This window comes from Mus musculus, chromosome 9, assembly GCF_000001635.26.
Source record: "Mus musculus strain C57BL/6J chromosome 9, GRCm38.p6 C57BL/6J".
NCBI lineage: Eukaryota > Metazoa > Chordata > Mammalia > Rodentia > Muridae > Mus > Mus musculus.
The window spans coordinates 52,655,219-52,667,273 of record NC_000075.6 but is presented as its reverse complement, the minus strand read 5'-3'; positions in this window follow the sequence as shown (position 1 = coordinate 52,667,273).

Genomic DNA, 12,055 nt, shown 5'->3' with positions numbered 1-12,055 from the left:
AACACTACACATTGTCTAATCTTTCCAATGCTACATGGTCTTTCTCCCTCTTTCAAGTCTATGTACAAAATATGTTTCTGTCTTAAAAGCTTCTGTCTTACTCTCTGTTATTACCAGGCCTACACTCTGTGCAATACTGAATAGGCATACTTTGTATTAATTAACAATAATGACTAATTCAGTTAGAAGAAGACACTCTTATTTTCACAGAAGACTAAATCACATTAAGTAGTAAGGAATATTTTAGGAGAGGGTATTGGGTACCCAAGAATGGATCTTGGTAGTCTTTTTGATCTTACGAAAGAAGCTACCTTCAATCAACTGAACTTGGCCTCAATCAGACAGATTTCACAGCATATTAACACCTCAAATATAGAAGGGAAACACACATGACTACCAGATTTGTCCCTAACAAGTAATTTCACATAAAAACAAAATAGTATTATGAAGTAAAAAGAAAGTCCACTAATAAAGTTCTTATTTTTCACATGGAAACTATTTGAATCAATATTGAAATATTTTTCTCACACTGTGTTTGTCTGATGAAAAGTCTGGCTAGCACCAAACAGACTCTACAGCCCAGCACAACTGCTATAAGGGCCAACCACTTATGTTTGCACTGAGGGGCTCCTGATAAAATTTCACTGACCAACGTTGTACTCCTTTTGAACTCAGGCACAGAGCATTAGGTTTTTCTGACTGTACATATGTATAGTCCCTACTACATTGGCCCATCCTCTTTGAAGACTAAAACCCACTCAAGTGTGAGGGTCGCCTTGAATAGGTGGAACATCCAGCAGAAATCAACTGGGAAAATCCCTTTAAGGAAGCCAGATGGAGTTCACAGTTGAGAGGGTCCAGGCCAAGTAAGGTGATCCTCTTGTGTGTGCATGCGCGTGCGTGTGTGTGTGTGTGTGTGTGTGTGTGTGTGTGTGTGTGCGCGCGCGCACGCGTGTGACTTCCAAATAAAAGAACAAATAGCAACAGATAGAGATGACACCATCAAAGCAGGCACTCACATTATCCAGCATAAACTGGGGAAGTTAAGGCAGTCAGAATTTCCTTTCTGTGGCTGAAGTTCCCATAGCAAAACCTCTAGCTTTATTTCCCACTGCAGGCACTACTGTATCATGGGACAAGCAAAAGCAATGTTGGAAATGGTCTACCTTTTAACTGTCCTCCAAGGCACAGTGGTTTTACTCTTGGGTTGTTTTGCCGTTCTCTTCCCCTATCACTAAATTAGGTAGGCTAGTCCCTCCCCAGACCTTGGAGGGCACTTTAAGAGATACATGCTTGGGTCTGAAATAGACAAGATCCCTCTTCCAGACTCAGCTTCTCCATGGACTCAAACAATACATGACAGCCTATCAATATAAGGTATATTACGTATAGCCACTATGTCTTTGATATGAAGATATGGGGTGTTTTTAAAATTATGCAAATCAATGACTCAAAAGCCTTCATCATCATTCAATAAAGTAAGCCTCCTAAATGATGAGAGGACCATTATGCCTGCTGGTATTTCATCTTCACAAAGGACTGCCAATTGTTTTTGTTTACGTTTGTAGCTGCTGGTAGAGAAGGTAAACTCATTACTTCTGTCAAACTTGGGAGTGACAGAGCACATCTGACTCCAGAGCCCTATGTCTGCCGCCACACTGTGTGTCTCTCTTGTACTCATCTCATCCCAGTGCAGTGACTCTGAGGTCACATTCAGTTTTCTTTCTAGAATTAGGGCTATGTCTGACCTCAAATTCATATGCAACTAGGACCACTGACTGGTCCTTACATTTTCTTAAATTTACTAACTATAGATGACCCATTTCTAAGTAGAGAGAGGTTTTGGCAAACTGTCTAGATTGGCTACTTGATTTTGAATATTGTCCCATAATTTTCTGTATGAAAGTGATTTAGGATGAACTAATTACTTTATCTACTCTCCAATATCTAATCTGTAAAATAGACAATGGGGCCAAAAGGTAACATGTTCATATATGCTTAGAAATCTGACTAGCAGAAACTCAACTCAAAATTTGTGAGGTTTGTTGTTAAAAATTAGTCATTAGAAACTCTGACCCAAGCTAGCTATATATAACCTTAAACAGCCTACAGAAAATTAAAGCAACAGTAGCTTCCAGTGACAAAAAAGATTTCTAGTAGCTCAGCATATGGTTACTGTGGCCAGAACACTTCATCCAAATCTTGGTGTGTCATCCACTGTCAAAATTTGGCCACTGTGTTGGTTTAAATGAAAATGGTCCCCATAGACTCTTGTGTATCAATGCTTGGCCATAGGGAGTGGTACTATTAGGAGGTGTGGCATTACTGGAGGAGGTGTGGCCTTGTTAGAGGAAGTGTGTCACTGTGGAGGTGGTGCTTTGAGGTTATATATGCTCAAGCTCGGCCCAACATGGCACATAGTCTTATTCTGCTGCCTTCAAATCAAGATATAGAACTCTTGGCTCTGTCTCCAGCACCATGTCAGCTTGTATGCTGCCATGCTTCCTGCCATGGTGATAACGGACTAAACCTCTAAAACTGTAAGCCAGCCCCAATTAAATTGTTTTCCTTTATAAGAGTTGCCTTGGTCATGGTGTCTCTTCACAGCAATGGAAACCTTAAGACAGCCACTCGCTCCATTTCTCTGTCTTGACTTTCCCACCTGAAATAATAGCAACTGAAAATAAGTTAACATTTGTATGTGCTCGGAAATGTCTGCTACAGGCTAGGGAGATGGCTCAGTCCCTGAAGTATTTGCCATGAAAGCATGAGGCCCTGAGTAAGATCCTCAGAACCTACGTTTAAAAGTGGGGTTGTGGGCACTTGCTATCCTAGTGCTGGGAAGGTAGATGTAGACAGACTCCCAGGGTTCACTGGTCAATCATCCTAAGCATTTCCAAGGCAATGGGAAACCCTGTCTAAGTCAGCAAGGTAGATGGTACCTGACAAACTATGCAAAGCTCCATACACAAAGAAAGTATCTGTCATATAGTAACTGCTCAAGGGTTAGTTAACAAATACCAACTAAAAGGACAGAGTCAAAGCAAGGTGCTTTCTCATCAACATGAGTTTTCTAACCACCTCTTCCGTATGTGGTCACTGTAGCTTTATCATGTGTCAAAGGTAGACTGGTTGGTAGTTTCTGATCATTTATTAACCTCAATTTCAGTTTATTTTCTAGACTATATGTAAGGAGGAAGAGCTAATTATCACACAAACTGAAAGAAAAAGTAAACACAGCCATTTTGAAGCATTTCTCTGACCATCAAGGACAATTTTGAAGCTCAACGGAAGCCACATATTATAGTTTAAGAAATCTGCATCAGTATGGATGTCCTCTGACAATGAGCAACACAGCTCTCCTTGTCTCCTAAGAGAACATATAAGGTGGGTATCAACATGTGCAGTCTTACACACTGATGGGCACCGGGCACATCCATGGTAACTCTGGAGAAAGCATCTTTTGTTTGTGCACAAAACAATTAAATGCACTTAGAATTACAGCAAGCTCCTCTCCAGAAAACATGCGTGTGCTACTTCCCTTATCCCTCTGATCAAATACGTGACAAGAGGCAGCTTTGGTGAGGAGAGCCCTTTTCTCTCTCATTTACTGCATGAGCACAGTCCTGTATGATGCACTGATCTACAGAGGCAGGGATAAGATGGCAGCTTCTTGTTTACATCTTAATGGTACAAAAGGCAGAAGAGACAAGAAGGGACAAGGAGATTGATCCGGTTATACACCTTAAGGCCAGCCTCTTATTCATCCATTTCCTCTACTAGGTACCAAATACCAAAGGTCCCACAATCTATGGAGCTGGCTGGGGAACAAACACCCTGCTGGGGAGGTGTTTATCCAAATCATAACCAGACAAGGGAAAGCATTCTGTGGTGCGAAGAACATAGATCCAGGCGTCATGCTTTGTCAGTCACAGACACAGGACTTGAAACAATTTGCTCAGACACCCTGCACCTTTATTTGTTCAACTGACAAAAGGGGGTAATAATATCTACACAGAAAAAAATCACTTTGTTTTTTTAGTATAAGAATGAAATATATCTGATACAACTGGAATGCAAATTGCACCTCTTCCAACAACAGTGATAGCCATTATTTATTGTGTGGTTTCTGTATATATATTTCTTTCTAGGAGACCATAGGACATAAGTCCTATTAGCCTGATTTTTGTAGATGAGAAAATAGAAAATTGATAAAAAAAAAATCAATTTTCCAAGGTCTCTGAACTAGGACCTAATGGAAGCACAATTTGAGCCTGACTTTATCTGAGCCTAAATTCTAGCAGTTTCTTCTGGCATGCTACTTCGCCCTCTTCATCTTTGCTATTTTGTTATAATTCCTTTAGACTTTTAGAGGTGACCATATGACATTGGAGAGCACCCATTCTCATAAACACAGTATTAGCTATCCATAAACTAAGTTTGTTCCTTCATCCCTAAGACTTTCATAAATGTCAGACTGTTGGAGGTGAACAGATCAGAGCCAGAATGCAAACCCAATTGCTACCGTGATATAGTTTATCTTCCAAAAACTGATGCAGTTAGGGGCCAGGCCTTCAGCTTTTATCTTCCCATGGTTCTGCAATCACTTTCTGCATAAGGAGTAGGCTGAGTTCTACTGTCCCTAAACTGGTTTAGGAGTGCCACGCTGGCTTAATGTGGAGCAGGAGCTCACTGATGCCATTCTCACTCACTTCCTTCTTGAATGTGATCTGCACGTTCCCTCTCACAGCTCACTGGGTGTGGGAATCTTGCCTTGCTTTCACATCCCCATCTTGGAAAGGAAGACTCTGGACTTAACTCTTTGGAAACGAATACATGAAACCACCCAATGAACTCTTAGGTTTTCAAGCATGGCTCATTCTAGTGGGGATCCTGATATGTGATGGAATCCATGATTCACCTTATCTTGGGAGTGAGATAAGCAAATAGCACTGCATCGTGGGCAACACTTACCGGAAAGCCTCAGAACCCAAGACTTTAATTATCCTTTGGCCTGAAGTCAGAATGAAAATATGCAGAGAACACACACTTGCACAGATCTGATCCTGAGGGATTTGTGTTCATTGCTGGTGAAGAATGCTTTGTGAAGAAATGAAGTTGTATTCTTTTGAAGAGACCGAGGCCATTTGCCCTCCTAATCTTCGGGTACTTAGATGATTTTGCTGTTAAATAGAAATGATAGACGTATTGCTTCCTATGAGCCATTGTTTGTTACACTACTAATCATAATTTTTGCCATTTGTCATAATTAAATGATCCTATATACCAATACAAACTGAGTGTTTATTTTTCAGTAGCCACCAACAATCATCGTCAGAATCACATCAGGACACCTCTCATGGTCCTACTCTTTCTTGCTTTACACTTTCTTGTGTTTATAGCAGGCTTCATGTTGGCTAAAAACTATGGCTCCTTCTGTTCCTTTGAACTTTTGGTTCTGTGACCCAGTTTCATTTTTTTGTGATCTGTCACAGATACTGCAAGCATCTCTTCAGGTCCCCTTGACATCTGTTCCATCGTTTGTGGCTTCTCACTTGAAACATCACTCTCTGCCTGGGAGCTTCCTCCTCAGGCTGCAGGAGCATATCGAGCCTCCTCAAAGGGTAGGCAGAAGCCCCAGAGTTAACATCCTGTGAGAATGTTGCCAGGGACAGATGGGAGTTGGCGGACTCATTCCCCAGCTTCCTTGCTTTAAGGAGGAAGTGATTCTGAGTCTCCCAGAGATTCCTTAACTCAGTTTCCACTTCCATGAATCCATTCTAGAATCACCCCAAACAAAAATTTAGTTGCTAGCTCAGGGCTCTCTTCTTGGGGTGTTCACTACAGTTCTGTCCTGGTTTAAGACATGAGCCTTCTCTTGTGCTGGGCATTGCATTTGTGTCTGCCTCCTCAGATGCTATGACAGATGCCCAGTCCTAAAGTCCTACAGTAGCTCCGTGACAAATACCCTGTCAGAACTGATGATGATGATCCATCTGGAGATGCCAAAACTAACTAAACTGATATGCAATTTCACCATTTGCTTAAGTGACTATGCCACATAGACAGTTTGTGGAGAACTTTCCCAAATTCCTCTGGTGTTTTAGTGATGATTTTGTGGAAACCTGACATGCCATAGGAAGGCAGAACAATATGGTAGGTAAGAAAGAATGTGGGTTCTGGAATCACATACTATTGAGTTCAAACCCTGGTTCGGACTCTTGCTATTTATGTAACTTTAAAAGATAGTATAATACCTGGCCCCTCACATCATAGTTCTAGTGTCTATAAAGTGGGGATAAATACTAGAACCTATCTCAGAGAATTATTAAAATGCTTCTCATAGCTGCTGTCTTACTTTGTTTTATTTGATGTGACAAGAACATTGACCACAATCAACTTGGGGAGGAAAGGATTTGTTTCATCTTACCCCTCCCAGGTCATAGATTAGCGCTGAGGGAAGGAACCTGTGGCAACTGAAGCAGAAACCATGGCAGAATGCTGCTTAGAGGTTTGTCCTCATGCCTTGCTCAGCCCATCCTCTTACAAGATCCAGAACCACGTACCCAGGGATGGCACTGCCTACAGTGGCCTGGCCTGGAACTTCCCACATCAGTTACTGACCAAGAGAGAGTTTCTCAATTGAGGTTTTTCTCCCCAGATGACTCTAACTTGTGTCAACTAGACAAAAACCAAGTCAAACTAAACCAAAGAGCTAACCAGCACAATGGCTAGGTGGTTAAAGGGTTTGCCGGGCAAACTGCAAGGATCAGGGATGTTTAGATTGACTAAACCCACGTAAAATGCAGGATGGGCTGAGTGACCTGTGATCCTAATCTTGGAAGGCAGAAATAGGAGATCCCTGAGCAAGCCTTAGGAAGGAAGAGCTCTGCGCTTGACTAAGAGACCTTGTCGTGATGAATAAAGTGTGCAGGATGATTCCAGAGACCAGCTCGGAAACCACTTTTCTCCTTTTATAAAGTTGATTCAAAAACCTCTCCTTGGGTTCTTTAAGATTACTGTATGATCGAATGAAAACACTCACCGAAGTGCTTTTCTAAACACTGCCCTGTAGCAAGTTAGTATTACTGTTATTGTAATTAGTAGTGCATTTGCCTTTGGCTAACTTGAGCTTTATAAGTTTGGCTGAGGTAGGCCCAACCCCAAATAGTCTTCTCTTGAAATCCTCAGGGATGCCAGGTACATTCCTTCTGTCCCTGAGCATCCACTCTTAGTCATTTGGTAGCCCTTTCCCCGTCTTTGTTATCCGAATAATTCTTCTGGAGTTACAGTAACAAAGATTTTTCTCAAATCATGTTAGAGCAGGACAATGGAAAGATCTGATGAGATGCTGCCTAGAGTCCAGTCATGTAAATTCTTTCCTGGTAAAAGTTTCTCTAAACATCCAAGACTAGCTCTCCCGATAAGTAAGTGTTATGCTGCCGTACCAGTGAAAATTACTTCAAACTCAGTTAAAATAGCTGTTTGGATAATTAAAAATTAATTACATGTGCGTACACACATGCGTGGGCACACTTGTGCGCATTCATCATGGCAAGTTTGTTGCTGTGGTTGGCTTGTAGGAGCCAGTTTTTGCCTTCCATCATGTGGGTCCTGGGAAGGAAACTAAGGTCTCAGGCTTGGTGGCAAGTGCCTTTATCTGCTGACATATTTCCTGGGCCCCACTTTAGTCTGTTGATGTTAATGTCAAAGTTAACTTCTCTTAGAGACTTTTCTAGAATCCTGTCTCATTCGTTGAAGGGACTTTGCATCCACAAATAGGAGCTATGAACACTTGGTGGCAGTAGCCAATGTGGGGAGAACAAACCTGGCCATAAAGTTTTTCCCTCAGGGCCTGGTGTGTGAAGCTATTTGACAAATAGCTGATGCTCTTCGATATATTTTTATTTTAATACTGCATATAAAATTTATTACATTTATGTATGCTCAAACATATTGAATTTATTCTGTGAAGAAAAGATCTTGATTAGGTCAAGTGCTAACACACCCATGTTGGAAGAAAGACAGTGGAGGAAGCAAGGTTGGGAGGGGGATCCAAGGAGCGACAGGGAAGAACCAGTGTTTTAAGGGTGTGTCAGCCATTCAGCCATCCATGGCCACCTGGGCTACTACGGGGCAGCTCTGCTACGTACAGGATTTTTTTTTTTTGTCTTAAGTTGGTGCCTTAGTAGCATGTATAACACACTGTGGGTTTGAAGGCAAACCACTGAAGTTACACACAACCTTGTCACTCAAAATACACTACAGACTGGCCACTTTGACATCACCTGGGTGCTTGTCAGATCTACAGGATGTTAGGCCCCTTCCATGGGTCCAGAATCAGAACTGTCCTTTAGGGAGAATTCATTGATATATCATGTGTGAAAAAAAATGGTATAAGAAATCCAGAAAGCATCTAGCAGGGTCTGTTATTAAGCAGGGGCAGGGCGTTAGGGTTTTTGGGAGTGGAAGGGGTCAGGCTCTGCTTCCAGAGTTGAGGTAACTCTTTGTCTCTTTATAGGAGGTCCTGGGTCCAGAGCTTTGTGTGGGATAACACAGTGGGACAGAATCAATGCACTGCACCACTTACTTGCCATGGCCTGGCTGGGCCTTGGTTCCCTTACACTCAGTTTAAGTGGGCTCTCCGTAGCCAGGCTTGCATCTCCCATGGCTCGGCTAAAAACTGACACTTATACCGATTCCACAACACAGGGAAACTTAGCTTCTGTTTCTTCCTTAGCTGAGAAAAATACAGCAACTTCCTGGGCTTCTAAAAGTCACCTGGCTAGAAATTTGTTCATTGCACTGCATTATATGAAAGTATGAAATTCCCAACCAATCAAACTACATTTTAGAACTTTTTTTTGTTGTTGTTGTTTGTTTTGGTAAATACACTTTCTGACCTTTTATTACATTTTCTAAACACCTAGCACTAATGAAAAGCTTATATAATGACAACCGTTCCTTAATCCTTCATTACCTGCTTCATTCACGGTACTGAGTATGATCTGACATCTAGAAATTATGGAAGTGGCTGGAAAAATGGCCTGGCAGTTAAGAGCATTGGCTGTTCTTCCAGAGGAACTAGGTTTGGTTTTCCAGCACCTACATGGCTCCTCATAAAGACTGTAACTAGAGTTTCAGGTAACCTGATGCCTTCTTCTGGTGTCCGTGGGCTGTGCATGCATATAGTACATAGACATACAGAAAAAAAGGCAAAACACAGTATCCGTTTCAAAAAAGGATGGAGGAACTGTTCTGTTCTCAGCAGAGCTTAATAATCTCTTAGTAGACCAACCTTCACTTTCCAACCAGAATCTCTGGAAACAAACCACGAAAGAAGTTACCTGAAGACTCTGAGACTATAGAAAGCAAGTCAACTTTAGATAGAGGATCGTAGGTGAGCTTTCTGGTTTGCCAGGGTTTAGATTGAAAGTGATGCTTGAAGCAGCAAAACTTTGGTAGAAAACCCAGAATTATTCTGGCCCCAAAAACCAGTAACAGAGTTCAGGCTGGTCATGCATGGGTGCTGTGAGCAAGGCAGAGTCCTCAATCAATCGTGTAAACTTTTCCCAACCCATATACTGATTCCTGAAGCTCTCGTGTGCAAAGTAAAGTCACAGCACTCAACTGGAAATAAACACACCTAGCTGCTATTCCAAAAAACAGAGTTTTCAGTTTTATATTTATGGTTTTAGAAGACAAAAGCAAAAGCCTTTGAGAGAATACAAGAGATTCTGGAGTCTTTGTAGTGTAACGTTTACAATACACAGGATGCCCTCTGAAAGATGACACTTAATGTTAATGTTCTGTCACTGTGACAAAACACCAGAGAGAAGTCAGCTTGGGGAAAGAAAGGTTTGTCTGAACTGGGAGTTTAATCTGAGATGATTTGTCTCCATTGCTTTTAAGAAGCACTGAGGCAGAAACATTGTAGCAGAAGACTGTGGCAGGAGAGAGCTGCTCCCCTTAGGATGGCCAGAAGGCAGGGAGAACGGGGAGAGGGAGGGAAGGTGGGGCTACAAGACATACCCTTCAAAGACACACCCTCAGTGACGAACTTCCTTTAACAAGTCCTACTTCCTAGCAGCTCTTTCTGGTATGAAGTCATCCATAGATTGACTTTGATAATCTTCATCTCCCAATAAGAAACAATCCCAACTCATGAGTTTATGGGGACATTTTATATCCATACCATAATAGCACTTAAGAACTCAGAAGAATGACTCATTCTTCTCTGAAATTACAATAAAAAAGAGTCACTAGAGGTAGACTGAATGCTGAAAATAGTAAAGAAGGACTTTGCAGTAGCCATTACTGCTACACTCAGTGGGGGAAAGGAAACAGTCCTGTAGCTTGTAGAACCCACAGAAGAGAGCTACACCATTTGAATCAAAAGGAAAACATTTAAAAAGAGAGCATTTACTTCCTAATGGAGACAATTGTTGGAAGAATTAGTCCACAAGAGAATAGACTGATAAAAATACTGTTTGAATATAGAAAAATAGTACATTAAAAACAAAACAACACAAAATAACAACAAAATAGCACCCATCCAAGGCAAGAGACTCCTAAAGTACTATCGGAAAGGTAAACGTTTAAGTAGAGTCCTTGAAGAAAGAGATAATAGGGTAGAAAAAATGTCAACTATAACAGTGGCTGAAAATTAGCTTATTTGCTGAAATACAATTGTATAGAGTCAGGAAGCCTGGTTAATCCTAAGTAGTAAAAGTAAGAAAGAGACGTACACATACCAAAGTTAAATCTCAAAAAATACAAATAATAATAAAAAATTTTACTTTTCTTTTCCATCTTTGAGCATTTAAACATTTGCTTTAATCTTGATACTTTTACTAGACATACTCATATCCATATCGTTATCCACTCCTTCTCCACTACAAAGTGTTTCTTTTGGAGATTCATTTTTCATTTTTAAAACTGTGTGTGTGTATGTAGTGGGGGGTGTGCATCTGTGAATGCAGGTTCCTGATGAGTGCGGACAATGGTGTTGGACCCCCGAAGCTGGAGTTACAGGCAGTTGTGAGCCACCCAGCATGGGCACCAGGAACCGAACTGAAATTGTTTGCAGGAGTGGCCCTACCTGCTTTTAACCATGGAGATAACTTTCCAGGCTTGAAATGGTTCTTTCAGTCTTTTCATTGTAAAATGCTCCTTCTCTAGAAACCTATTTTGTCTCATCCTAAGCCAATAAATTCACGGTTGGTCTGTTGCTTATTTTTTTCCTTCCTTTTGTTTTCAACCCACGTCTTTGTATCTAGTGGATCTTTTGCAGACAATACCTAATTGCAACATGTTTATGCGAATCTAGTTTGCCAGACTCCTCCCTCTAATTGCAGTGTGTGTTCCATTAACATTTAATGTAATTATTGGTACAACTGAAATTAAAGAGACGCCCTTGGTGTCTAATTTCTCCTTATCTGGGACTTCATCTCTTTTAGAGTCATAACTCAATCCTGCACATCTGTCCTTTGAAATTTCATGTCTTTAAGAGTCTTCTGACACTCATCTGTAGGAATTGTCTGGATTTCTATGAGAGTCTCTGCACACACTTAGGTTTTAATTCCTTCATTAGGTGACTTAGTTCCCACTGTTCTCTCTAATGTCTACAGATCAGACGGAGATTGATGTTTTGTTCAACAGGTATTTATTACATCCATATTCTACATTCATACATTAAGTGCTGTTTTAAGGGCTGGGCACATGGCAGAGTCAGAGAGCCTGTGTATATGAAGCTGTAGTTACTGTTGAAGGGAAGAGACAATGGGGTTCTGAAATATATAATGATAAGTTAGTATACAGAAGACTAGCAATCATCTGGGCAGAGCAGGTTTGGGCTGTTTCTTGAAGGCTGGACAGGAAGAGCTCTCTGATGAGATGTTCTTCTCATCTGCCATCCTTTTCCTGTTTCCTTTTTAATTTAAAAAATCTTGGTAGGTGTTGGAGAGATGGCTCAGTGGATGAGTGCTTGTTGTGCAAGCATGGGGACCTGGGTTTCAATCTTCATACCCACTCAAAATGCTAGTTATGAAGGTGC